Below are 25840 nucleotides of genomic sequence, written 5' to 3' on the forward strand. Positions count from 1 at the left end.
TCACAGAAAAATGGAATTAAAAAAAACGCTTACTGTGGTGCCAAAAAAGTTTGAAATCCATGCATAATTTACTCACAATGCATCCTTTCCATGACCTTTTTTAAAAAATTTAAGCCGTTGTAATCCATAAACTGTACTTTGGAAATTTATATTTACTACATAAAAAAAGATTTTTAAATTTATTTATTTGAGAAAGTTACAGAGAGAGAGAGGGAGAGGCAAGTAGAAAGGTTTTCCATCCACTGGTTCACTCTTCAAATGCCTGTAATAGCTGGAGCTGGGCCGATCCAAAGAAAGGAGCCAGGAGATTCTTCCAGGTCTCTCATGAAGGTGCAGAGGCCCAAGCACTTGGGTCATCTTCCACTGCTTCCCCAGGCCATAGCAGAGGGCTGAATCAGAAGAGGAGCAGCTGAGATATGAACCAGTGCAATATGGGATGTGGGTTCCCTAGGTGAAGGCTCAGCCCATCATGCCACAGGGCCAGCCCCTTTTCCATGATCTTTTTGAAGTACCCTCATATACCTGATAAGGACCTAGTGTCCAGAATAGGTAAAGAATTCATATGACTTAACAATAAGCAGACAACCAGGTGGCTGGAGTTTTGGCACAGTAGATAAAGCTGCCATGCTGGCATCCCATGTAACCGCCCATTCCAGTCCTAGCTGCTCCACTTCCAACCCAGCTCCCTGCTAATGCTCCAGGGAAAGCAATGGGAGATAGCCCAAATACATGAGTCCCTGTCACCCTCTTGGGAGACCACGATGGAATTTCTGGCTCCTGGTTTCACCTGTCTCAAGCTTGGCCATTGCAACCATTTGAGGAGTGAACCAAAAGATGAAAGACCTCTTTTTCTCCCTCTCTCTCTTATCACTCTGCCTTTCAAATAAATAAAATAAATTTAAAGAATAAAAGACAGGGGCCAGAGCTGTGGAGCAGCTGGTTAACGCCCTGGCCTGAAGTGCCGGCATCCCAGATGGGCGCTGGTTCTAGTCCTGGCTGCCCTCTCCTGATCCAGCTCTATGCTAAGGCCTGGGAAAGCAGTAGAAGATGGTCCAAGTCCTTGGGCCCCTGCACCCACATGAGAGACCCAGAGCAAAGTCGGGGTTCCTGGCTTTGGATCGGCCATTGCAGTCATCTGGGGAGTGAACCAGCAGATGCAAGACCTCTCTCTCTGATTCTACCTCTCTCCCTAACTCTTTCAAATAATTAAAATAAATATTAAAAAAGACAAACAAGCTAATTTTAAATAAGCAAAGAACTTGGATAGATATTTGCCCACAAAAAACATTCAAATGACCAACAAGTAAGTATAAAGATGATTAATATGATCAGTCCATAGAGAAATGCTAATTCAAACAAGATGTCACCTCATAGTCACTTGGATGGATTAAAAAAAAACTCAAAAAATAATCTTGAAGAGAATATGCAGAAAATAGAACCCTCACAGATTTCTGGTAGAAATGGAAAATACTGCAGCCTCTAGCTTGTCAGTTTCCCAAGAAGTTAAATAGGTACTCAAATCCATGTCAGTAGCACCATTCGTGGAAGTCAAAAAGGAGAAGCAATCCAAATGTCTATCAATGAATTCACAAATACAAACATCGTGATATGTACCTAAAATGGAATATTAGCCATAAAAGAAATGAGTACTGTCACATGCTATAACATGAATCGAGTCTTTTTTTAAAGATTTATTTATTTAAAAGTCAAAGTTACATTTGGTGAAAGAGAGAGAAGGAGAGAAAGGAGAGAGAGGGGGGAGAGAGAGAGAAAGAGAGAGAAGAGATCATCCGTCCACTGATGCACTCCCCAAATGAACGCAGCAACTGGGCTGGGCTAGGCTGACACCAGGAGCTTCTTCCAGGTCTCCCACGTGGGTAGCAGGGACCTAGGGACTTGGGCCATCTTTCCCTGCTTTCCCAGAATATATAAAGGGATCATGAAACTCCACAACAACAAAACAAGAAACCCAGTTAAGAAATGGGCCAAGGACTTAAATAGATAGTTTTCAAAAGAGGAAAACCAAATGGCCAAAAGACACATGAAAAAATGTTTAGGATCACCAGCCATCAGGGAGATGCAAATCAAAACCACAATGAGGTTTCACCTCACCCCAGTTACAATGGTTTTCACACAGAAATCAACAAATAACAAATGCTGGTGAGAATGTGGGAAAAAGGTACCCTAACCCACTGTTTCTGGGAATGTTAACTGGTAAAACCACTATGGAAATCAGTTTGGAGATACCTCAGCAATCTGAATACAGACCTACCCTATGACCCAACCATTCCATTCCTGGGAATTTACACAAGGGATATGAAATCAGGATACGAAAGGGGTATCTGTGCACCCACGTTTACTGCAGCCCAATTAACAATAGCTAAGACATGGAATCAACCAAAATGCCCATCAACTGAAGACTGGGTAAAGAAATTATGGGATATGTACTCTATGGAATATTATACAGTGGTTAAAACAAATGAAATCTGGTCATTTGCAATAAAATGGATAAATCTGGAAAAATCATACTTAGTGCTATAAGCCAGTCTCAGAGGGACAAATACCATATATTCTTTTTGATCTGTGGTAACTAATAGAGCACCTAAAACGTAATCTGTAGAAGTGAAACTGACACTTTGAGAAGCAATGACTTGAACAACCCTTGTCTTGCCTGTCAAGGAATAGTTTTTTTCCCTTTTTTCATTCTATTCGTTGAACTCTTTACCTAACATAGAGCTAATCATTTGTGTAAAGTCAACTGAAAACAGATCTCAGTAAAAAATAAGAGTGTAATAAGAGAGGGAGGAGGAAGTTTTTAACTGTAAAGCTGTATAGTTCTGCATGCATTCCTATGGACTTAGTTCTAAGGGCACAGTTTAAAAACTTGCCATGGGACCCCAAATCTCATTCAGCTGGGTGGTAAAAATGCCATCTTAAGTGTGAAAGTGATCAAATAGATAGGATTAAGTGTTAAAGGGATCATTTAAATAAGATCAAGTGTCTGGTAATAATAATAGATAGAATTAAAAAGCAGAGAAAGTTCCAACATTTTCAAATGTAGCCTTTTTCTTTTTTGCCCATTTCAGCCAGGGCTGGGCTAGGCTGACGATAGGAGCCAAAAAACTCCACCTGGTTTTCTATGTGTGTAGCAGGGAATCAAGTACTTAGGCCATCATCTGATGCTTCCCACGTGTATTAGCCGGATGCTAGAGAAGCAGAGTAGGTAGTACTTGAACCAGGCACTGTTATGGGTTGCAAGCATTCCAAGCAGCAGCTTAATCCACTGTGGCACAACACACACCTCTAATATAAACTTTTAGGTGGTATACACATACAGAAAGCAGATAAATCATAAGTATATAGTATGATGAAAATGATAAAGTGAATTAGTACACAGAACAAAAATAGTAGCAGCATCCAAGAAACTCCCCCACGTACCCCCCTTCCAGTTGTTACCCATCCTCCAGGGTATGCATATCCTAATCTCTAACATAATTTTTACCTGTTGTTTGAACTCTACATAAATAGAACCATGTAATAAAGACTCTGTTCTGCTGCCTTCTGTTACATATTTGTGAGATTCATTTATGTTCTTGGATGTGGTTTTCATTCTCACAACTCTAAGCTCTTTTCACTAGGTACAAGTACATTAAAATTTACTAGTACTGGTTAGCTCTAATACTGATGAACATCTGGGTTGTTTCCAGATAGGGAACAATTACAAACAGTACTGTAATTTCAACATTGTCACACATGTGTTTTGGTGGAAATTGTATATAAGCATCTCTATAAGAGCTGGGCCATAGGTTAGTATATGTTCAGTTTGGGTAAATATGCTAAATAGTTCTCCAAAGCACTGTGTCCGTCTTTATTCACACCACTACACCACTCATCTTAATATGTCCTTGCTATTCCATTGTATAGGGATAATATAATTTACCTACACATTCAAGCTGGTGCATATTTGAGTGGTTTTTAAGTTTTTGCTATTATAAATAAAATGCCAGTGAGTACTCTCCTTGCATACATATTTTACACCAATGTACAAGTATTGTAGTTACTGTAAAAATAAAATTGCCTGGGGCCTGTGCTGTGGCACAGTGGGTAAAGTCACTGCCTGCAGTGCCGGCATCCCATATGGCTGCTAGTTTCTGTCCAGGTTGCTCCACTTCAGTCCAGCTCCCTGCATTATAATGTGCCTAGGAAATCCACAGAACATGGCCCAAGTGATTGGGCCCCTGAACCTGTGTGGGAGACTCAGAAGAAGCTCCTGGCTCCTGGCTTCGGATGGGCCCAGCTCTGGCCTTTGCAGTCATTTGGGGAGTGAACCAGCAGATGGAAGACCCCTCTCTGTCTCTCTCTGCCTCTCCTTTCTGTACGTCTACCTTTCTAAAAGTAAATAATGCTTAAAAGAGAAAAAGAAGAAGAAAGAAAGAAAATTGCCTAAGCAAAGTGACTGTAAATATAAACACTTTATTCTCCAAAGAGATGCTAACAATTAATTCTCTTACTACTAAATACTAAATAGGAAAGTACCTATTTTCACACCCTTATATTCACTGTAAATCATCAAACCAATAAATGAACTTGATATATTTCAATTGTATTAAATTAAATTTTGCTAGGAATCTGTCAAGGAAACAAGTCCAAAAAAGATAAAAAGTCAAAGCAGGCAACTGTACATCGTCATGAAACTGAGTATCTAGAATATGTGGTTTTCAGGCAAATTACTAAATTTCAGGCCATGTCCCCTTGAGAAACCACAGCAATTATGCACATTTTGATGTGAATGTTTGGGAAAATAAAAACATGCTCGTACATGCATTACTACTGCTGTGTTTTCTCTGACTCTCAACATTTATCTTTTGAGCACTCACTGGGAGATAAATAAGGACAGATAGTTGGATTTAACAATATTTATCCACTCCCAACCTCAGTACGCGCAAAGATCAAGTAAAGGGTTCTGAGGTGAGAGAATATAATGCATTATAATACCAAATGCACAAACCACACATGTTAAGAAGTAGATCAGTCTGTTTCACAAAAGCAGTCTACATTTACTGAGGAAACTATGTCTCAATTTGCCCTGAATCTTTTAAACCAGTGACTGTGTTTACATCCTTTACATGTACTACCAAATCATTTTCCACAGAAATTGCAACAATGTATACTCCTAATACTAGTATGCAAGTTTTCTTAAATTAATTCACATAAATATGTTTATTTTTTCTTAAATCTTATTTAATGATGACGATGCTAACACAAAATTAACCTACTCCCTCCTCCTTCATCCTTCCTACCCCAGTTCAACTAAAGCTCTTCTGTCCCCTTCCCTTAGAATGCCTTTCATTCCATCAACATCTTACATAAATGCCATTTCTTCCATAAACCCTTCTCTGGTGCTGTCGATTGAAAGTAACCACTTATTCCTTTGAACTGCTTAGAATATTTTTTTTTTTGCCTTGACTTTTGAGGAACAGTTTTTTTGTTTGTTTTCTTTTCTTTTTTTTTTAAACTTTTATTTAATGCATATAAATTTCCAAAGTACGACTTATGGATTACAATGGCTTCCCCCCCATACCGTCCCTCCCACCCACAACCCTCCCCTTTCCCACTCCCTCTCCCCTTCCATTCACATCAAGATTCATTTTCGATTATCTTAATATACAGAAGATCTGAACTGCTTAGAATATTAAAAACCTTTTTTTAATTTTTTATTTGACAGATAGAGTTAGACGGTGAGAGAGAGACAGAGAGAAAGGTCTTCCTTCCACTGGTTCACTCCCCAAATGGCCATAACAGCTGGTGATATGCCAATCCAAAGCCAGGAGCCAGGTGCTTCTTCCTGGTCTCCCATGTGGGAACAGGTGGCCAAGCACCTGGGCCATCCTCCACTGCATTCCCAGGCCACCGCAGAGAGCTGGACTGGAAGAGGAGCAGCCGGGACTAGAACCTGGTGCCCATATGGGATGTTGGTGCCACAGGCAGAGGATTAACCAAGTGAACCACAGCGCTGGCCCCAACACCTTCTTACAGTATATCTGCAAGGTGTCCGGCACATAACAAAACTTCCCAGCCAGATGAATCAATTAATTTATAAGAGTTTTTGGAATTCCACTCCAGGCGAGGTTCACCAGTCCCAACAGAGGTTGGGAGAACTCCTTTTGTAGATACAGGGTGTGAAGGTTAAAGGTTGAGGCGGATCTGATCCTCATTGGTGGATCTTTACACCTGCAGAGACATTGACAGGGACTTTTTGTTCCTGGAAGTGCAGTTAGGAACTCTCCATTCCTGGAAGTGTGGGCCTTCTCTCCTTGCAGATCCCAAAGCCACCAATATCATTATTATTTTAATATGTGCCTTAATCTTTATGAGCTATAAATTTCATAAGGAAAGGGATTCTTTTCTACCTTAAGATTCAAGAGTATCAAGAATAATCATGAGATCCATAAAACTTACTTATTGAATCAGTCAATGATTCCTAAAGCAACTCTGAAAATTTAAGATATTTAGGGGTCGATGCTGTTTTGTAGCGGGTAAAGCCACCGCCTGCAGTGCCGGTATCCCATATGGGTGCCAGTTCAAGTCCCGGCTGCTCCACTTCTGATACAGCTCTCTGCTGTGACCCGGGAAAGCAGAAGATGGCCCAAGTCCTTGGGCCCCTACACCCACATGGGAGACCCAGAAGAAATCCTGGCTCCTGGCTTCAGATTGGCACAGCTCCAGCCATTGTGGCCCATTGGGGAGTGAACCAGCAGATGGAAGACCTCTCTCTCTCTCTCTCTCTCTCTTTCTGTCTCTCTTTCTCTCTTTGTGTAACTCTGACTTTCAAATACATACATCTTAAGAAAAAAGGATATTTAAGTTCATTAAGTTCATTTAGCAGACGAGGAAACTGTTTCAGAGAAGGTAAGTTTTGTCCTTAAAGCTAAAACTGCTAGAGCTGGGACTAAAACCAAGAAAGACCTGTTTTTTCCCACAACAACTGGCTAGATAATCTAGGTCAAAGATTTCTTATTGGAGAATTTCCATGTATGCTATATAAGTAAAATGTATTCCCCCTAAAGAAATAGGAGTATATTTAAAATATGATCATGTATCCTATCAGTAGGAACCATGAAGTTAGGGTGGACAACAATAAAGTTGGTTTTTAGTAACTGGTGGGAAGGAAAATACAAAAACATAGTTAGCTATGTAAAATTCATATGTTCTCTAAAAGCCATTACAACTTGAGTTATAATTTCATAATGCACAAATTACAGTCTTAAGAAAAATATTTATGAGGAATAATGAGTTCAGTAACTTATTTCTCAGACATCTGCTATATGCTTTGCACTATGTTAGAGAATGGAAATAAAAAAATGAAAACTCATCATCCCTGCAATAGAGAATAAGCATGTCAATGATAAAAGCTGCCTCTGTTTGTGCATTACTATGATCACTAAAAGTCCAAAACAAAATATAGTGAATATTATATGGTACCATCTATTTATAAACCACAGTTCTTTGCAGTCTGGGGCTAGCCTTGTGGCACAGTGGGTGAAGCCACTGCTTGGGATCCCAGCATCCTCTATCATGACACAGGTTTGACCCTAAGCTACCAAGCTTCTGATTCAGCTCCTGATAATGCACCTATGACAGCAGGGATGATGACCCAAGTGTCTGGGCCTCTGCCACACATGTGGGAGACCCATATGGGATTCTGGGTTCCCGGGTTCAGCCAGGGCTACCTTTGAAGCCATTTGGGGACTGACCCAGCAGTTGGAATATTTCTCTTCCTTTCCCACTTTGCCTTTCAAGTAAAATATCTAAAGTAATAACTGTTTCTAAATCGCATTTCTTTTCACATCTCACCATGCAGAAATTAATCTTTCCTTAATGATTTACAGTTATAATTATGAGCATAATTATGTAAACTCTTGAGGTAAATAAAGATTATCTGTGCTTACAAGTTCTTATCTGCAAGAAGATTTGAGACTCTTCTGTCTTTTGTCATTTGTGCATTTCCTGTCTATCTCTTCTTTTCATCTTTTTCCTTCTCTTTCAACCATACAAACTTCTCGAGTATTTTGTGAGCCCCTACTATAGTGTAGGAGGGATTCTAGGTGCTGGAGGTATAATGGTGGACAGGAGAGACAAGAGCTTGGGATTCAAAATGCTGGCATTCCAGTGGGAAAATAGATAACAAGAAATGTAGGTACACAATATAATGTTATGTGATTATAAGCACTCTGAAGAAAACTATTGTGGGCTAAAAAGACAAAAAGTGGACGAATAGTCTATTTTTGGGCAAGGTGATCAGGAAAAGTCTTTCTGAAGGGGCAGCCTTTGGATAGAGGCCTTTATGAATAAAGTAAGAGAGTAAGCCCTGCACACATCTTGGGGAAGGCAATGTCCTACACGAGAATGGATTTGGTGTATTCAAGGAATAGCAATCACACAAGTGTGGTTGGAGAGTGTGGGGGAGGATGACGGGCTATGAAGTAAGAATTCCCTCGGAGATGGAAGGTGAGATCCTGAGGGGTCTTGTAAGCCATGGTAAGGAGTTCACTAGTGGCTGTCAGTGATGTGGGCAGGGAGGTAGCTAGGACGCAAAGAGGAGCTGAGAGATTGTCAGCAGCATCTGGGCCACAGCCTGACTGCTCTGAACCCCATCTCCTTCCATGCCTATGCAATGTGATTTCAGGCCCTCAACTCCCACTCTCCATTATGCACCTGAGCCTTCCTTTCCATCACATACCTAGACGTGTTCCCTAGAGATGACCATGTATGTGCTCAAGCCCCAAATGGAGACACCATCACACGTCTGAGACCCCCCAAAAAGGAACATGGAAGCAAGTGTCACTCAAGCTCTGCCTCCAACTCCACCCCATGTGAACACTGAATTAGGGCTCTGCCCCTTCTCTACAAAAGGACAAGCCCATTTTTGGTGAAGGCAGCAGTTCTTCCTTTCTCATGAAAAGAGGTTCACCACACTCAGGTCTGAGCGGGCACTGGCCCTTTAAATAAATCCTGCTTTTCTGTACACCTTTAAGCTTCTTCCTTGAACTCTTTCACAGGCGGAGGAAAGAGCCTGGAACAAGCCCCACTGGGAGGCCCCTTATCCCACAATGTAAGGAGTCAAGAGGTAATGCAGGGAGAGAGGTTCAAAAGGCCACTGTGGCATGCTGAACAAGGAATGGCTGCACAGAGACGGTATTGGTAGAGGGGCTGAGAAGTGATCAGATTTGGAGCACATTTTGAAGACAGAGCGACAGGATTTGCTGAAGGACTGGAGATGGAGTACGAGGAAAAGAGAGGCTGGAAGTTTTTGGACTGAGAAATGGGATGAAACATGGTGGCCTATAGAAGAGAAAGCATATTTAGGGGTAAAAATCAAGGGTTCTTTTGTATATCCAAGTCTGAGATGTCTATTATACTGTCATCTAAGTAGACAATCAAATGTCTTTCAGAGGAGAGAGGGTACTTACTTGGGAGCCATTAGCATGCAGATGGTATTTATAGCAATAGGCTTGAATAAGATTGCCTAGGGAGGAAATGAATGCAGACAGAAAACTCAAGGACTGAGCCTGCTGGTACTCCTCAACATCTCAATGTCACAAATAAAGGTATGGCTAGCAAAGGATCCTGGGAAAGAGCTGCTGGTGAAATTTAAGGGGAAAACCAGCAGAGCATGGATTTCCCAGAAAAAAAAAAAAAAACACAGATAAAAGTGTTTCAAGACGTAGTGATCAACAATGTGAAATGCTGCCGAGAGTCAAATTTTGCAGAGTTAAGTAAGATTATGCCTTCCTTTTGCTGTTACATTATTTCTCAATGGTGGAAACACTAATGCTCCTAGCAATCCTTCCTCCTTCTTTCTGATTTCTAACTTGCACAGACTACAAAATACATAACCAAGCTTTCTTAAAACTATATGCAAAGTAACTGTCGAAATATTCTGAAAAGAATGTTAGGGTCTCCAATAAGCAAAGTCAATGATTTTTAGTGAATGAATTTTGTCACAAATTATTTATCCTCAACTATGACCAAGGAAGCTGAAGTTCTTGGTAACTGAATTCTAAAAAGTCTGGAACAGCACATACAAGTTGGAAAATGATGAATACATCACACACTAGCAATGCTTTAAAGTATGACCATATCCAAAGAAGGAAAAAAAAAATAAACAAAAAGGCCCACATCATTCATAAAAACCAAAAGCTAACTCCTTTCGACAGTTTTCACAGATGCATGTTTGATTCATTATGGATGGACAGAAGATAACAAAGTCACATTAATACATAAAAATAATGCAAAATTTAAACTACTTACCGGCAAGCACAAGGGTGATATTCAGTACAATGGATATTCCACAAAATAGACCAACTCTAAAAGTAGTCCATGCTGGTGCCAGCTGTGAACAGAACAACAGCACTTTGGGTATAGGTCAAAATGTTATAATATAATAGTAGTATAGAGCCTCAAAGTTCTGTCATGAACATTTTACTTTATGGTCTGAATTTCTATAAATCTGAACCACAGAACCATCTATCTTTCATCATCTTATAATAATTGTAATAGAGTTGCCAGTTAATTGAATTCTATAGAGAAACCTGAGTCTCAAAATAAGATTAAAATCTTAGGCATAAAATTATATGCACACTAAATTTTTGGTGGAGGAGAAATTTAAAAGACAATTTAATGTTTACAATGTATACATCTCTAAATTTTGTGAGTTGCTGATACTCAAAGTTTGCCTACTTTGTACTATGAATACTAGAGTTAATAGTAAAAATGAGAACACTTATTTTCTGTCAGGATTTATTTTGTAGTACTTTTTAAATTACTTTATTATTTTCATATATTCGAAAGGTATAGAGAAAAAGAAAGACTAAGACAGACAAACACAGATTTCTGTCATCTACTGGTTCATTCTTTAAATGCTTGTAACAGCCAAGGGTGTGCCAAGTCAAATCCAGCAACCCAGAATGCAATGCAGGATCCCTCACATGGGTGGCAGGGACTGAACTATGAGCCGTGTCCTGCTGCCTCCCAGCATGTGCATCAACAAGATAGTGGAATTCCAAGCACAGCCAGGACCTGAGCCAAGGCACTCTGATATGAGATGTGGGCATCTCAAGCAGTAGCATAACCACTGCCTGCCTCCTGATGTAATTTAAACGAACCTTTCGAGAGAAAGTACATATCCTCAAGAGACTGGAAAATCAGTCATAAAATAAGAATTTCCAGATTTCGTTAAGTTTAAAATATATTTTTCTCTGTTACAATCTAACTTTTACATAGACAGTGATTTTTATTTATTTATTTATTTTTTATTTATTTATTTTTTGACAGGCAGAGTGGACAGTGAGAGAGAGAGACAGAGAGAAAGGTCTTCCTTTGCCGTTGGTTCACCCTCCAATGGCCGCCGCGGCCGGCGCGCTGCGGCCGGCGCACTGCACTGATCCGATGGCAGGCGCCAGGTGCTTTTCCTGGTCTCCCATGGGGTGCAGGGCCCAAGAACCTGGGCCATCCTCCACTGCACTCCCGGGCCACAGCAGAGAGCTGGCCTGGAAGAGGGGCAACCGGAACTAGAACCCGGTGTGCCAGCGCCGCAAGGCGGAGGATTAGCCTAGTGAGCCGTGGCGCTAGCCTATAGACAGTGATTTTTAAAACTACTGTTTTTTTTTTTTTAATAAATAAAATGAAGTATCTTAGGTTTTAACCATAAAGGGGGTTGGGGTGTTGGGGTGTAGCAGGTTAAAGCCCTGTGTGGGGAAGTGCTAGGGATAAAGCCCCACCTCCACTTCAGGCAGTTTCCTGTTAACCTGCATCTGAGGAGGCAGCAGATAAAGGCTCAAGTCGCTGGGTCTCTGCCATTCATGTGGGAGATCCAGATGCAGTTCCTGACTCCTGATTTCTGCATGGCCAAATCCCTGCTATTTTTTCCATATGGAAAGTGAACCAACACCAACAGGTAGAAACTCTCTCTCTCTCTCTCTCTCTCTGCATTTCATATAAATAAATAAACTTCAAAAAATTAAAAGGGATGACACACATGAAGAAAGATAATCTTATGGATAAATATTTATAATGAATGTTATAAAAAGTTTTATTGATATTAGAGGTGGTACTAAATTTCAGGTATTTAAAAGTTTTCTAAAAATCTTTTAAAAATATTGAGACTCAATCTTTCTTACTTATTATTTATCAGTAAAAGGTATCAGACTGGAAACATCCAGAGGAAGATGGTCATGTTATTTTAAACAAATTATCTTTAGTTTCAAAAACTGCAAAATTTATCACATACACCAAAAAATGTATACCAGTGAACTCAGACTGGTAGTAATGAATAGTAACAGAGCACTACACAGTACCTAGTACTCTTCTTTAGAAGCAGAATGTGCCATTAGCTTTGAAGTCTCTACAGCTCCCGACCCAAAAACCTGCCCGCCTTACCAGATAACAATTTCCATGCTTTCTTTACCTTAATGCCTCTACATACATTCCTAAATACCTACATCTTTTAAAATTACTAGCAGTTTTATTCAGATATAACTAATTAAAATAAATACGTACTTTAAGGATATAATTTGTTTTTCTTTTGTTTTAAAATTTTTCTATAATTTACGAAGTTTGACTATGACATGCCTATTTTAAAAACTGCATTATTGATTAAACTGACAGAAACTACACATACTGGGTACAATTTATCTATCACCACAATCAAGACAATGAACATACCTATGACTTCCAAGCATTTCCTCATGCCTCTTCTTAGCCTTTCCCTTCAAACCATACTGCTCTACCTCTGATGTATGTTTTGTCACAATATATTAGTTTGCATTTTCCAGGCACTTGGGTAGGTGGAATCACAAGCATTATACTGTTGTTTTTTGGGTCTGCATTCCTTCTGTCAGCATAAGGCATTTGAGAGTCATCCATTTTGCTGCATTAAAAGTAAGTTATTCCTTTTATTGCTGAGTACTAAATCATTGTATGGATATATCATAAATTGTTTATCATTCACATATTAATGGACATTTGGATTTTTAATCAGTTTTAGCTTCTTATAAATACAGTTGCGATGAATGTTTATGTATCACCTTTATATGAACATACACTTACATTTAGGTAAATATTTAGGAGTATAAACGATCATGTTAAAAGTGTAGTGGTGGGGGGCCAACGCTGTGGTGTAGTAGGCTAAGCCTCCACCCATGCAGCCATCATCCCATATGGGTGCTGGTTCATGTCTCGGCTATTCACCTGGAGATCCAGCTCTCTGCTATGGCCTGGGAAAGCAGTGGAGGACGGCCCAAATGCTTGGGCCCCTGCACCCGTGTGGGAGACCCAGAGGAAGCTCCTGGCTTTGAATCAGCCCAGCTCCAGCAGTTGAGGCCATTTGGGGAGTGAACCAGTGGATGGAAGAACATTTTCTCTGTCTCCCCCCTCTCTGTCTGTAACTCTGCCTCTCAAGTAAATAAATAAAATTTAAAAAAATTAAAAGTGTAGTGTTTATACCATTTTACATTGCATCACAGCATATGAAAACCGAAAACTCTTGTTCCTCCAATATTTATTATGATTACTTTTTAAATTTCAGCTGTTCTAATAGGTATTATAGCATTACTGGTTTACTATATAATGATATTGAGCATCTTGTCACATGCTAATATTTTTACCTATATGTACTTGATAAAGTTCCTATTTACCTTCCCCTCCACCACCCCAGCTTTTCTTTTTTTTTTTTTTTTTTTTTTTTTTTTTTTTGACAGGCAGAGTGGACAGTGAGAGAGACAGAGAGAAAGGTCTTCCTTTTCCCGTGGTTCTTTAATGTTTTGTAGTTTTCATTGTACAGATCTTTGACATTCTTAGAAAAAATTATTCCAAGCTATTTGTTTTGTAGCTATTGTGAATGGGATTGATATTATAAATTCTTTCTCAGCCATGGCATTGTCTGTATATACAAAGGCTATTTATTTTTGTGTGTTAATTTTATATCCTGCCATTTTACCAAACACTGTATGAGTTCCAATAGTCACTTAGTGGAGTCTTTTGGATCCCCTAAATATAGAATCATGTCATAATTAAGCTTCAAGTTTTATTCAATTCAGCAATATTTCATAGTTTTTACTATGAATGTCTTGGACATCTTTTGTCAGAATTATCCCTACATATTTCATATTTTGATGGTATTTTTTTTTTTGACAGGCAGAGTGGACAGTGAGAGAGAGAGACAGAGAGAGAAAGGTCTTCCTTTGCCGTTGGTTCACCCTCCAATGTCCGCCGCTGCAGCCGGCGCACCGCGCTGATCCGATGGCAGGAGCCAGGATCCAGGTGCTTTTCCTGGTCTCCCATGGGGTGCAGGGCCCAAGCACCTGGGCCATCCTCCACTGCACTCCCTGGCCATAGCAGAGAGCTGTCCTGGAAGAGGGGCAACCGGGACAGAATCCGGCGCCCCAACCGGGACTAGAACCCGGTGTGCCGGCGCCGCAAGGTGGAGGATTAGCCTATTGAGCCACGACGCCGGCCTTGATGGTATTATAAATAGCACTGTTTCTGTTTCCAACTGTTCTTGCTATTGTATAAACACACAAATGAGTAGAATGCTTATCTTGTATTCTACAAAGAGCTCTTTTATTGGTTCTTATTAGTTCTTATAAACCCATAGACTCACTGGATTTTCTACAAAGATCATCCCCGTCAATGGCAGAAAAATCTCAAAAGTTTTACTTCATCATTTCTAATCTAAATGCCATTTATTTCTTTTTCTAATTTTACAATGATGGCTACCCTCAGCAGCACAATGTTGAACAGAAGTGGTAAGGGAAAATATCCTTTTTGGTTCATAGCCTTGGGGAGAAAGTATTCAGTGTTTTACCATTAACTATGGTATTAATTATAGATTTTTCATAGGTGCCTCTTATTAAGTTATGGAAGCTCTTTCTGTTATTGATTTCACTTCCACTGTAGTCAAAGAATATATCATGTACAATTTAAGTCCTTGTAAATTCATTGAAATTTATTTATGATACAGAAGATATCACCTAATAGAGACTTAATAGAGTCTTTTATTTGGTATAACCGATAGATTTTAGATAATGTTATATAGCAGTCCAACAGATATGAACACACTGTATCATTTAAAAAAGTAATCATTTCGAGAAACCAAAGCTAGTATGTCATTAAAAATAAACAAGAGAGGGAATACACGCAGGTTAAAAAGAGAATGTTGGGGTAACATTATAATTCATTATGAACAGAAATCTGGCATCTTATTTTTTAAAACTAAAATAATAACAGTAACAACTACATAAAAATGTGTCTGAAATTCTTGCTTTAAGGTTATGAAACCAGCTAAACAGATTGTGTGGATTACTACAAAGGTAAAAGCAAACAAACCACTAGACATAATACTAACCTGAGCAGCTCCCAAAGGGTGAACAGGTAAATGCTTCATAGCTTTTTGTCTGTCACCATCTTCAAGTTCATTGGTCACTACAGCCTAGAAAGATGTTATTAAATTATGAAATGAGTTATACCAAATTTCAACCTTGCATTAATCATTATGCAACATTTGTATGCATTGTTTTGTGATAATCTCTTGAAGAGTTTATATTGACAAAGCAAAAGAAAAAAAATCCTAAGACTATTGTATTGAGGGCCAGCATGGTGGCACAGCAGGTTAAGCTGCCACCTGCAAAGCTAGCATCCCACAGGGGCACCGGTTGGAATCCTTACTACTCCACTTATGCACCCACGTGGGAGACCCAGAGGAAACTTCTGGCCCAACCCCAAATGTGGTGGCTATTTGGAATGTGAAACAGTAGATGGAAGATCTTTCTGTCTCTGTAACTCTGCCTTTCAAATAAATAAAAATTAAATTAAAAAAGACTATATGTATTGAAAGCTACCAACTCTTTGGAGAATAGGAATGAGGAAGTATTTCTTTAAAAATAAGACATGAATGTGATTGCAGATACATGGTTGGTAAGTGGGATTATTATACCTCAGTTTCAGAGATGAGCTGGTTAATTTTCTTGCATGTATAAAATGGGGCTACTTCTACATGAGCCACTCACCAATCTGCTCCATGAGATGTTTCCAGGATCTTGTCATGCCTTTTAAGGATTTCTTGAAATCCTGTAAAATTCAGATTCTACAGGAAGAAATGAACAACACAACCATAAAATCTACCATCACCAAAGATGAAAACCAATAAGCACTAAGCTGCCTAGACAAAAAGTGAGTACACTGGGAGATGTAATGCTCCTGTGTAAAGAATACTTCCAGAAAAGGTTTTGCATGTATCACACACTAAATACATTTCTTTATTTCTCTGCTTCTTGAGGGACTAGTATAGATGTGCATTTTCTCACCTACCACGTGAGCATGTATGTATCAGCAAGGAAACGGAAGATCAGCTATTTCTCTTAAAGTACATTCTCCTTCCCTTCCTTCTCACTTTGTGGATAGTGGTGTGTGGTCAGTCAGTAGAAAGGAGTAAGTGACTACATTTTGGTTCAGCTGATGGTGGCTAGGAACCCCCCATCTTCTCTCAGTTTCAATTTTTTTTTACATGCAGAGTTAGACAGTGAGAGAGAGAGAGACAGAGAGAAAGGTCTTCCTTCCATTGGTTCACCCTCCAAATGGCCTCTAAGGCAGGCACACTGTGCTGAACTGAAGCCAGGAGCCAGGTGCTTCTTCCTGGTCTCCCATGGGGGTGCAGAGCCCAAGTACTCAGGCCATCCTCCACTGCCTTCCTGGGCGACAGCAGAGAGCTAGACTGGAAGAGGAGCAACTGGGACAGAATCCAGCACCCAAACTGGGACTAGAACCCGGGGTGCTGGCGCCTCAGGCAGAGGATTAGCCAAGTGAGCTGTGGCTCCGGCCCCTCAGTTTCTACAATCACAAAATACCATACTTCTGGGGCACTGGGTCGAGTCCTGGATACTCCATTTCTGATCCAGCTCCATGCTAATGCACCTGGGAAAGCAGTGGAAGATAGCCCCAGTGTTTGGACCCCTACCCCTGGGAGACCTGGAAGATGCTCCTAACTCTTCGTTTTGGATCAGCCCAGATCTTGCTGTTGTGGTCATTTGAGGAGTGATCCAGCGAATGGAATATCTCTCTCCCCTTCACTCTATTACTCTGCCTTTTAAATGAATAAAAAAGTCTTTAAAAAATATACCATACTTCTTTACAGTATCAAATTCTATCATGCTTTACACAAAAGTAGGAAGCCATGTACTTGCAAAGTTAAATTACAAACCAGAGGTCTCCCAAGATGACTCATCAACTATCCCTGTCAGTAAAAAAAATAGCACTCACTGCAAATAGGCCTTGCTTGCTTCTTTATAGTTTTCCCTCGTACTTCACTCTACTTGGAGTGCATGTGTCATAACTTGGAGGCAGTTTTTAGTCAATCTTCTGTCATTCTCAAAAGAAACACATTCTTACAGAATAACACATGTGTACAGAATAAACCCAAAAAACTCGGAATAGAACACAATTTCTATAGTTAAAAACTATTCTTGCTTTCCCAAGGAGTATTTTATAATGATACAAAATGAATTGATACTGAATTTTACAGGGAATTTCTCTGTAACACACAAGCACAGAGCTAATGAACTAAGAAATGTTAATGTTTTTAAAGCATTATAGGAAAGTGGAATATATATTAATATATATTAATTAAAATTAAATTATAAAGCTTAAATTAAACATGGTAGAGGATGGGAGGCATCATGTTCTTTAAACTGTATATATGAAATAATGAAATCTGTTTTAATGATAAAAACACAAAGTTCAAAGAAAAGAAATGTATCATTGTATTATATATATATATATTTTATAATGTGAAGTTTTCTATTAAATTATCTTCCCTTGAGTTTGTATGTGAATGATAACTCTTAAGTTACCAAAGGAAAAAACTCTGAATTTTTCAAAGAGGAAGATGGAAATACATGCATTGCATTAACAATTTATATAGTTATTTCAGATATGAAACTTTAGTTACTCTTAATTTTGAAATTCTTATATCCCAGGTATTGCTTTTATAGCATAATTTAGCTTTCTATGTGGTATATCATCCTATGATGATCCTAACCACTCATCTAAGTAATAACCAAAAGAATAAAATGAAAAAAGTATATCGTCTATAAATATAAGGAAGTTGCACTTACCTATTTAAATAGCTTTCAATTAAATTCCTAATAAATTTAACTATGTCAAGAATGATGCAAGGAACAAAAAATAAATAAATGTCTTATATCTCTGTAATTTAGAAAAGCTGCAGTGTTAGAAACACTGAGTGATAGATGTAAGTGATAGATTTAAGTCCGTACTCACATTTGCCATATCCTGATTTCTGTTCTTTCTCAGGATCTTTAAAAAACAAACAAGCCGGCGCCGCGTCTCACTAGGCTGATCCTCCACCTAGCGGCGCCGGCACACTGGTTTCTAGTCCCGGTTAGGGTGCCGGATTCTGTCCTGGTTGCCCCTCTTCCAGGCCAGCTCTCTGCTGTGGCCCGGGAGTGCAGTGGAGGATGGCCCAGGTGCTTGGGCCCTGCACCCCATGGGAGACCAGGAAAAGCACCTGGCTCCTGGCTCCTGCCATCGGATCAGCGCAGTGCGCCGGCTGCAGCGCGCCAGCCGCGGCGGCCATTGGAGAGTGAACCAACGGCAAAGGAAGACCTTTCTCTCTGTCTCTCTCTCTCACTGTCCACTCTGCCTGTCAAAAAAAAAAATTCAAAAAACAAACAAACAAAACAGCCATATTGCTGTTTTGACAGGTGCCTGTCAAGAATAAAGGTTCTTTTAGTGGCACATTAAAAAGTCCAGATCTTTTATTAATGTTCCTTGAAGGAAGTTTAACAATCCAACTGCTTTTGGAAAATTTTTGCTATTGCCTAGAAGGAACATAAATGTTCTTCCATCCCAGCAATGATTTGGAAGATATGTATTATTTCTTCTTTCTATCAGCATTATCAGAGTTGCTGCTAAAAATAGGACACAAATGGCTGCCCTGTAAAGCTACCCCAATTCAGAAATTTTTAGAAAATTAACCTTCAAAAACGGAAGTCCTGTTAGCACCGTTGTACTGCCTCTGATACTTGCTTTTTAGCCAATAAGGGCATCTGAAATCCCAACAACAACATGCTAAGGAGTATCCTTTTCCAATGGACTCGTTTGTAGAGTTCCAGGTGAATCCCATCTCCAGGGATGTCTCATTTACTGCAAGGTGCCATTCACCTGGGTAAAATCTCATCACCTGACAGTTCTGCAGCAGGAACACTGAGGGAGAACTCGCTGAAGGCCAGTTTAAGGTCTTTATACTCCTGTGGTGGACACGTTCCTCACGGGACAGGGGGAGGACTGGTTTCCTAGTTGTCGCAGCGTAGTAACACCAGCAGTGTCGTTCTGAGCCTCCAGTGACGACTGCAGCTCATTCTGAAGTGTGGAGACCTGCGCTGAGCCTCTGCGAGCTTCTCTGTAAGAAAACAAGATCGTCCAATCAGGAAGATAAAAAGGTGATGGAAGTTTTCAATGGGGCGGTGGTTAAAAAGCTGACTGGGGCCGACGCTGCGGCTCACTAGACTAATCCTCCGCCTGTGGTGCCTGTACCGTGGGTTCTAGTCCCGGTTGGGGCGCTGGTTCTGTACTGGTTGCACTTCTTCCAGTCCAGTTCTCCTGTTTATACCTGTTGTGTGTATTCTCACTAAACTAGGGTCTTTTTGCTTTTTATTTGTTAAACCCCTTATTCAGTGAAATATCAAGCCTTTTAGTGTAATGTAGATTTAAAATATGTTATCTCAAAAACTTGAAAAAAGAGAGAAAGGAAGAAGGAAGGAGGGTGGGAGGGAGAGAGCATAAGAGAGGAAGGGAACATCATTATGTTCTTAGAATTGTATCTACATGGGCAAGCGCCGTGGTGCACTGGGTTAATCCTCCACCTGCTGCACCAGCATCCCATATGAGTGCCGCTTCTAGTCCTGGTTGCTCCTCTTCCAGTCCAGCTCTCGGCTATGGCCTGGGAAAGCAACAGAAGATGGCCCAAGTGCTTGGGCCCCTGCACCCTCATGGGAGACCAGGAAGAAGCACCTGGCTCCTGGCTTTGGATCAGTGCAGCGCCAGCTGTGGTGGCCACTTGGGGAGTGAACCAACGGAAGGAAGACCTTTCTCTGTCTCTCTCTCTCTCTCACTGTCTGCACTTCTACCTGTCAAATGAATAAATAACATCTTTTAAAAAAGAATTATTTCTACAAATCACACTGAATATGTTAAAAATGAATTAGAAATGAAAATTAAACAGTCAAAAAACAAATAAAGTCAAAAGGTTGGTAAAAAAAAGCATGGAGGACCAGGAATGTTAAAAGGTACATTTCTAAGAAAAAAAAAAGGCTCAAAAATTCAAATGTAATTTGTAGATAATAGTATTTTCATTGCAGAGTTTTTGGTGTGATTAGAAATTACTACTGTGGTGGGCGCCGTGGCTCACTTGGCTAATCCTCCACCTGCGGCACTGGCACCCTGGGTTCTAGTCCCGGTTGGGGCACCGGATTCTGTCCCGGTTGCTCCTCTTTCGTCCAGCTCTCTGCTGTGGCCCGGGAAAGCAGTGGAGGATGGCCCAAGTGTTTGGGCCCTGCACCCGCATGGGAGACCAAGGGGAAGCACCTGGCTCCTGGCTTCAGATCAGCACAGTGCAGCAGCTGTAGTAGCCACTGAGGGGGTAAACCAACGGAAGGAAGATCTTTCTCTCTGTCTCTCTCGCTCACTGTATAACTCTGCCTGTCAAAAAAATAAATAAATAAAAAGAAGAAGAAAAAGAAATTACTACTGCAATTTTTTTCAAGCATTTACAGGTTTCAGTCAGGAGTTTATCTTACAAATTGACCATGTTTAACTACTCAATAATTTGTGAGATGTAAGTAGGTAGAGGTGAGTTAATAAGCTGAACTCGGAGCCGCGGGACTGAGCTGCGCAAGCTGCAGGGTCTGCGCGCAAGTGCTCAAAGGGGAGTGCAACAGCGGGGAGACTTGGGACGTCCAGGGCTCTGAGTCCACACATCGGCGCTGGAAGGGGAGCAGACCTGCGTGGAGAGCGTGGGAGCCCACAGTTCGGGACACCAGCGGCAGACTCAACACACCAGTGCTGGAACGCAAGGTGAGCCGAACCTCAATAACCCGAGACACCGGCAGGCAAGCGGAGAGAGGAGACTAGAGGGAACGACCCCCGGGGGGGGGGACTTCACCAAGCTAACTGGAAGAGAGAGAGAGGGGAAAAAAAAAGGTGACTGGTATGGACACGGGTTTCTCTCTCTCCGCTCACCTCTCAAGGGCGAGCAAGACAAAGAGCAGGCGCCATCTTGGACATACGTCATAAGCAGAGCGACCTCAGGTCTGCACCGGCCCTGAGCCTAGCAGAAAAACCTGACTCTGGGCGGGGCGAATTAACAGGAGATTAGGACCTAGTAAATTTGTGGTGCTACTGAACTGAGACTGTGAAAAAAGAGACGGTGGGGGAGAGAACTCACGGAATTCACGTGAGCACTCTCCAGAGACGCTACAATTCTGTAACTTTGGCAACCCAGTGGGAGACTGAAGGAGAATTTGAGCCCACTCCGAGGGCCGAACAGATTCCCTGTGTGGTCCTTGGGAAAGAGCTTCCGATCTCTGGCTCCTGTGGGTATATCATTTGCCTGCTAACTACCTCCAACTTTGTTCAGCTGTGCAGAATAACTTCCCTTTTGAATCAAAAAAAAAAAGAGAGAGAGAGAGAGAGGTTTACCACGCCCAACCTGGGAGTGTCACCTTTGGCACACCAAACAGAGCTCTCAGGCCACACCCATCTCAAGCCCTAAGACTCCATCAAAAACAGATAGTCCACTTAATCTAGAGTCATAGTATAACAAGAAAAAGCACCACAGTGAAGAAACCAAATATCTCCAATATGACAAATAACAAACGCAAAAACCAAGGTAATAAAAACAAGGAAGTCACCATGAAGCCCTCAAATGAAAAAGACACCCCAATTCAAGATTATGAGGATGATGACATAGAATAAATGCAAGAAGCAGATCTCAAAAAATTGATAAGAACATTAAGAAGTTCTCAAAAACAAATTCTGGAACTACAGAAATCCTTAATGGACAAGATAGAAAATCTCTCTCGTGAAAATGAAATATTAAGGAGGAATCAAAATGAAACGAAACAACTAGTACAACAGGAAACTGGGATAGTGACTGAAGTGAAGAATTCAATAGATCAAATGAAAAACACAATAGAGAGCCTTACAAACAGAATGGGAGAAGCAGAAGAGAGAATATCGGACTTAGAAGACAGAGAACAGGAAAGGATACAGTCAGACCAAAGAAAAGACGAGGAAATTAGGAATCTAAAACATATTGTCGGGAATCTTCAGGATACTATTAAAAAACCCAACATTCGGGTTCTAGGAGTTCCTGAAGGCATGGAGAGGGAGAAAGGATTAGAAGGCCTTTTTAGTGAGATATTAGCAGAAAATTTCCCAGGTTTGGAGAAAGACAGAGAAATCCTAGTACAGGAAGCTCACAGAACCCCTAATAAACACGACCAAAAGAGATCCTCACCACGACACGTAGTAATTAAACTCTCCACAGTGAAACATAAAGAAAAGATCCTAAAATGTGCAAGAGAGAAACGTCAGATTACTCTCAGGGGATCTCCAATCAGACTCACAGCTGACTTCTCATCAGAAACTCTAAAAGCTAGGAGGGAATGGCAAGATATAGCCCAGGTACTAAGAGAGAACAACTGCCAGCCCAGAATATTATATCCTGCAAAGCTATCATTTGTGAATGAAGGTGAAATAAAGACTTTTCATAGCAAACAGAAATTGAAAGAATTTGTTGCCACTCGTCCAGCCCTGCAACAGATGCTTAAAGATGTGTTGCACACAGAAACACAGAAAAACGGTCATCAATATGAAAGAAGGTAAAGGAAGGAAACCAAGGAAGGAAAGCTCACAGCAAAAGATCACAGGGAATTCAAAGCATATATTAGAACTTATCTTTGGCAAATGGCAGGGCAAAGTTACCACTTATCATTAGTCACTTTGAACGTGAATGGCCTGAACTGTCCAGTTAAAAGACACCGATTGGCTGATTGGGTTAAGGAACAAAACCCATCTATTTGCTGCTTACAAGAAACACATCTTTCCAACAAAGATCCATACAGACTGAAAGTGAAAGGCTGGAAAAAGATATACCATGCCAACAGAAATGAAAAAAGAGCGGGCGTAGCCATCTTAATATCGGACAACATAAACTTTACCACAAAAACTGTTAAGAGAGACAAAGAGGGACACTATATCATGATTAAGGGATCAATTCAACAGGAAGATATAACAATTATCAATGTATATGCACCTAACTACAGGGCACCAGTTTATCTAAAAGATTTATTAACGGACTTAAAGGGAGACTTAGACCCCAATACAATAGTACTGGGGGACTTCAATACCCCACTCTCAGAAATAGACAGATCATCCGGTCAGAAGATCAACAAGGATACAGTAGATTTAAACGACACTATAGCCCAAATGGATCTAACAGATATATACAGAACTTTCAATCCTACAGCTAAAGATTTTACATTCTTCTCAGCAGTACATGGAACCTTCTCTAGGATTGACCACATACTAGGCCATAAAGCAAGTCTCAGCAAATTCAAAAGAATTAGAATCATACCATGCAGCTTCTCAGACCATAAAGGAATGAAGTTGGAAATTAGCAACTCAGGAATCCCTAGAGCATACGCAAACACATGGAGATTGAACAACATGCTACTGAATGAACAATGGGTCATAGAAGAAATCAAAAGAGAAATCAAAAAGTTTCTGGAAGTAAATGAGGATAACAGCACAACATACCAAAACTTATGGGACACAGCAAAAGCAGTGTTAAGAGGAAAGTTTATATCAATAGGTGCCTACATCAAGAAATTGGAAAGACACCAAATAGATGAGCTTTCAATTCACCTCAAGGATCTAGAAAACCTACAGGAAACCAGACCCAAATCTAGTAGGAGAAGAGAAATAATTAAAATCAGAGAAGAAATCAACAGGATTGAATCAAGAAAAACATTACAAAAAATCAGCCAAACGAAGAGCTGGTTTTTTGAAAAAATAAACAAAATTGACACCCCATTGGCCCAACTAACTAAAAAAAGAAAAGACCCAAATCAATAAAATCAGAGATGAAAAAGGAAACGTAACAACAGACACCACAGAAATAAAAAGAATCATCAGAAATTACTACAAGGACTTGTATGCCAGCAAACAGGGAAACCTATCAGAAATGGATAGATTCCTGGACACATGCAACCTGCCTAAATTGAACCAGGAAGACATCGAAAACCTAAACAGACCCATAACTGAGACAGAAATTGAAACAGTAATAAAGGCCCTCCCAACAAAGAAAAGCCCAGGACCAGATGGATTCACTGCTGAATTCTACCAGACGTTTAAAGAAGAACTAACTCCAATTCTTCTCAAACTATTCAGAACAATCGAAGAAGAGGGAGTCCTCCCAAATTCTTTCTATGAAGCCAGCATCACCTTAAATCCTAAGCCGGAAAAAGATGCAGCACTGAAAGAGAATTACAGACCAATATCCCTGATGAACATAGATGCAAAAATCCTCAATAAAATTCTCGCCAATAGAATGCAACAACACATCAGAAAGATCATCCACCCAGACCAAGTGGGATTTATCCCTGGTATGCAGGGATGGTTTAATGTGCGCAAGACAATCAATGTGATACACCACATTAACAGACTGCAGAAGAAAAACCATATGATTATCTCAATAGATGCCGAGAAAGCATTTGATAAAATACAACACCCGTTCATGATGAAAACTCTAAGCAAACTGGGTTTGGAAGGAACATTCCTCAATACAATCAAAGCCATCTATGAAAAACCCACAGCCAACATCCTATTGAATGGGGAAAAGTTGGAAGCATTTCCACTGAGATCTGGAACCAGACAGGGATGCCCATTCTCACCACTGCTATTAAATATAGTTCTGGAGGTACTAGCCAGAGCTATTAGGCAAGAAAAAGAAATTAAAGGGATACAAATTGGGAAGGAAGAACTCAAACTATCCCTCTTTGCAGATGACATGATTCTGTATTTAGGGGACCCAAAGAACTCTACTAAGAGACTATTGGAACTCATAGAAGAGTTTGGCAAAGTAGCAGGGTATAAAATCAATGCACAAAAATCAACAGCCTTTGTATACACAGACAATGCCATGGCTGAGGAGGAACTTCTAAGATCAATCCCATTCACAATAGCTACAAAAACAATCAAATACCTTGGAATAAACTTAACCAAAGACGTTAAAGATCTCTATGATGAGAATTACAAAACCTTAAAGAAAGAAATAGAAGAGGATACCAAGAAATGGAAAAATCTTCCATGCTCATGGATTGGAAGAATCAATATCATCAAAATGTCCATTCTCCAAAAAGCAATTTATAGATTCAATGCAATGCCAATCAAGATACCGAAGACCTTCTTCTCAGATCTGGAAAAATTGGTGCTGAAATTTATATGGAGGCACAAGAGACCTCGAATAGCTAAAGCAATCTTGTACAACAAAAACAAAGCCGGAGGCATCACAATACCAGATTGCAGGACATACTACAGGGCAGTTGTAATCAAAACAGCATGGTACTGGTACAGAAACAGATGGATAGACCAATGGAACAGAATTGAAACACCAGAAATCAACCCAAACATCTACAGCCAACTTATATTTGATCAAGGATCTAAAACTAATTCCTGGAGCAAGGACAGTCTATTCAATAAATGG

At 40.3% G+C, this 25840-nt stretch overlaps 1 long non-coding RNA gene across 1 annotated transcript; it reads right to left on the reverse strand.

The window, feature by feature from the left end:
• Positions 1–9127: 9127 nt before the first annotated feature.
• On the reverse strand, positions 9128–19573 carry LOC138844208 (uncharacterized). Its single transcript, XR_011379771.1, has 5 exons — positions 19256–19573; positions 15992–16141; positions 15404–15487; positions 12724–12928; positions 9128–10393 (listed from the first exon to the last, which is right to left on the reverse strand). It is a non-coding gene; the product is annotated as an uncharacterized lncRNA (long non-coding RNA).
• Between the last annotated feature and the right edge of the window lie 6267 nt (positions 19574–25840).

Source organism: Oryctolagus cuniculus, chromosome 11 (genome assembly GCF_964237555.1).
Source record: "Oryctolagus cuniculus chromosome 11, mOryCun1.1, whole genome shotgun sequence".
Classification (NCBI taxonomy): domain Eukaryota; kingdom Metazoa; phylum Chordata; class Mammalia; order Lagomorpha; family Leporidae; genus Oryctolagus; species Oryctolagus cuniculus.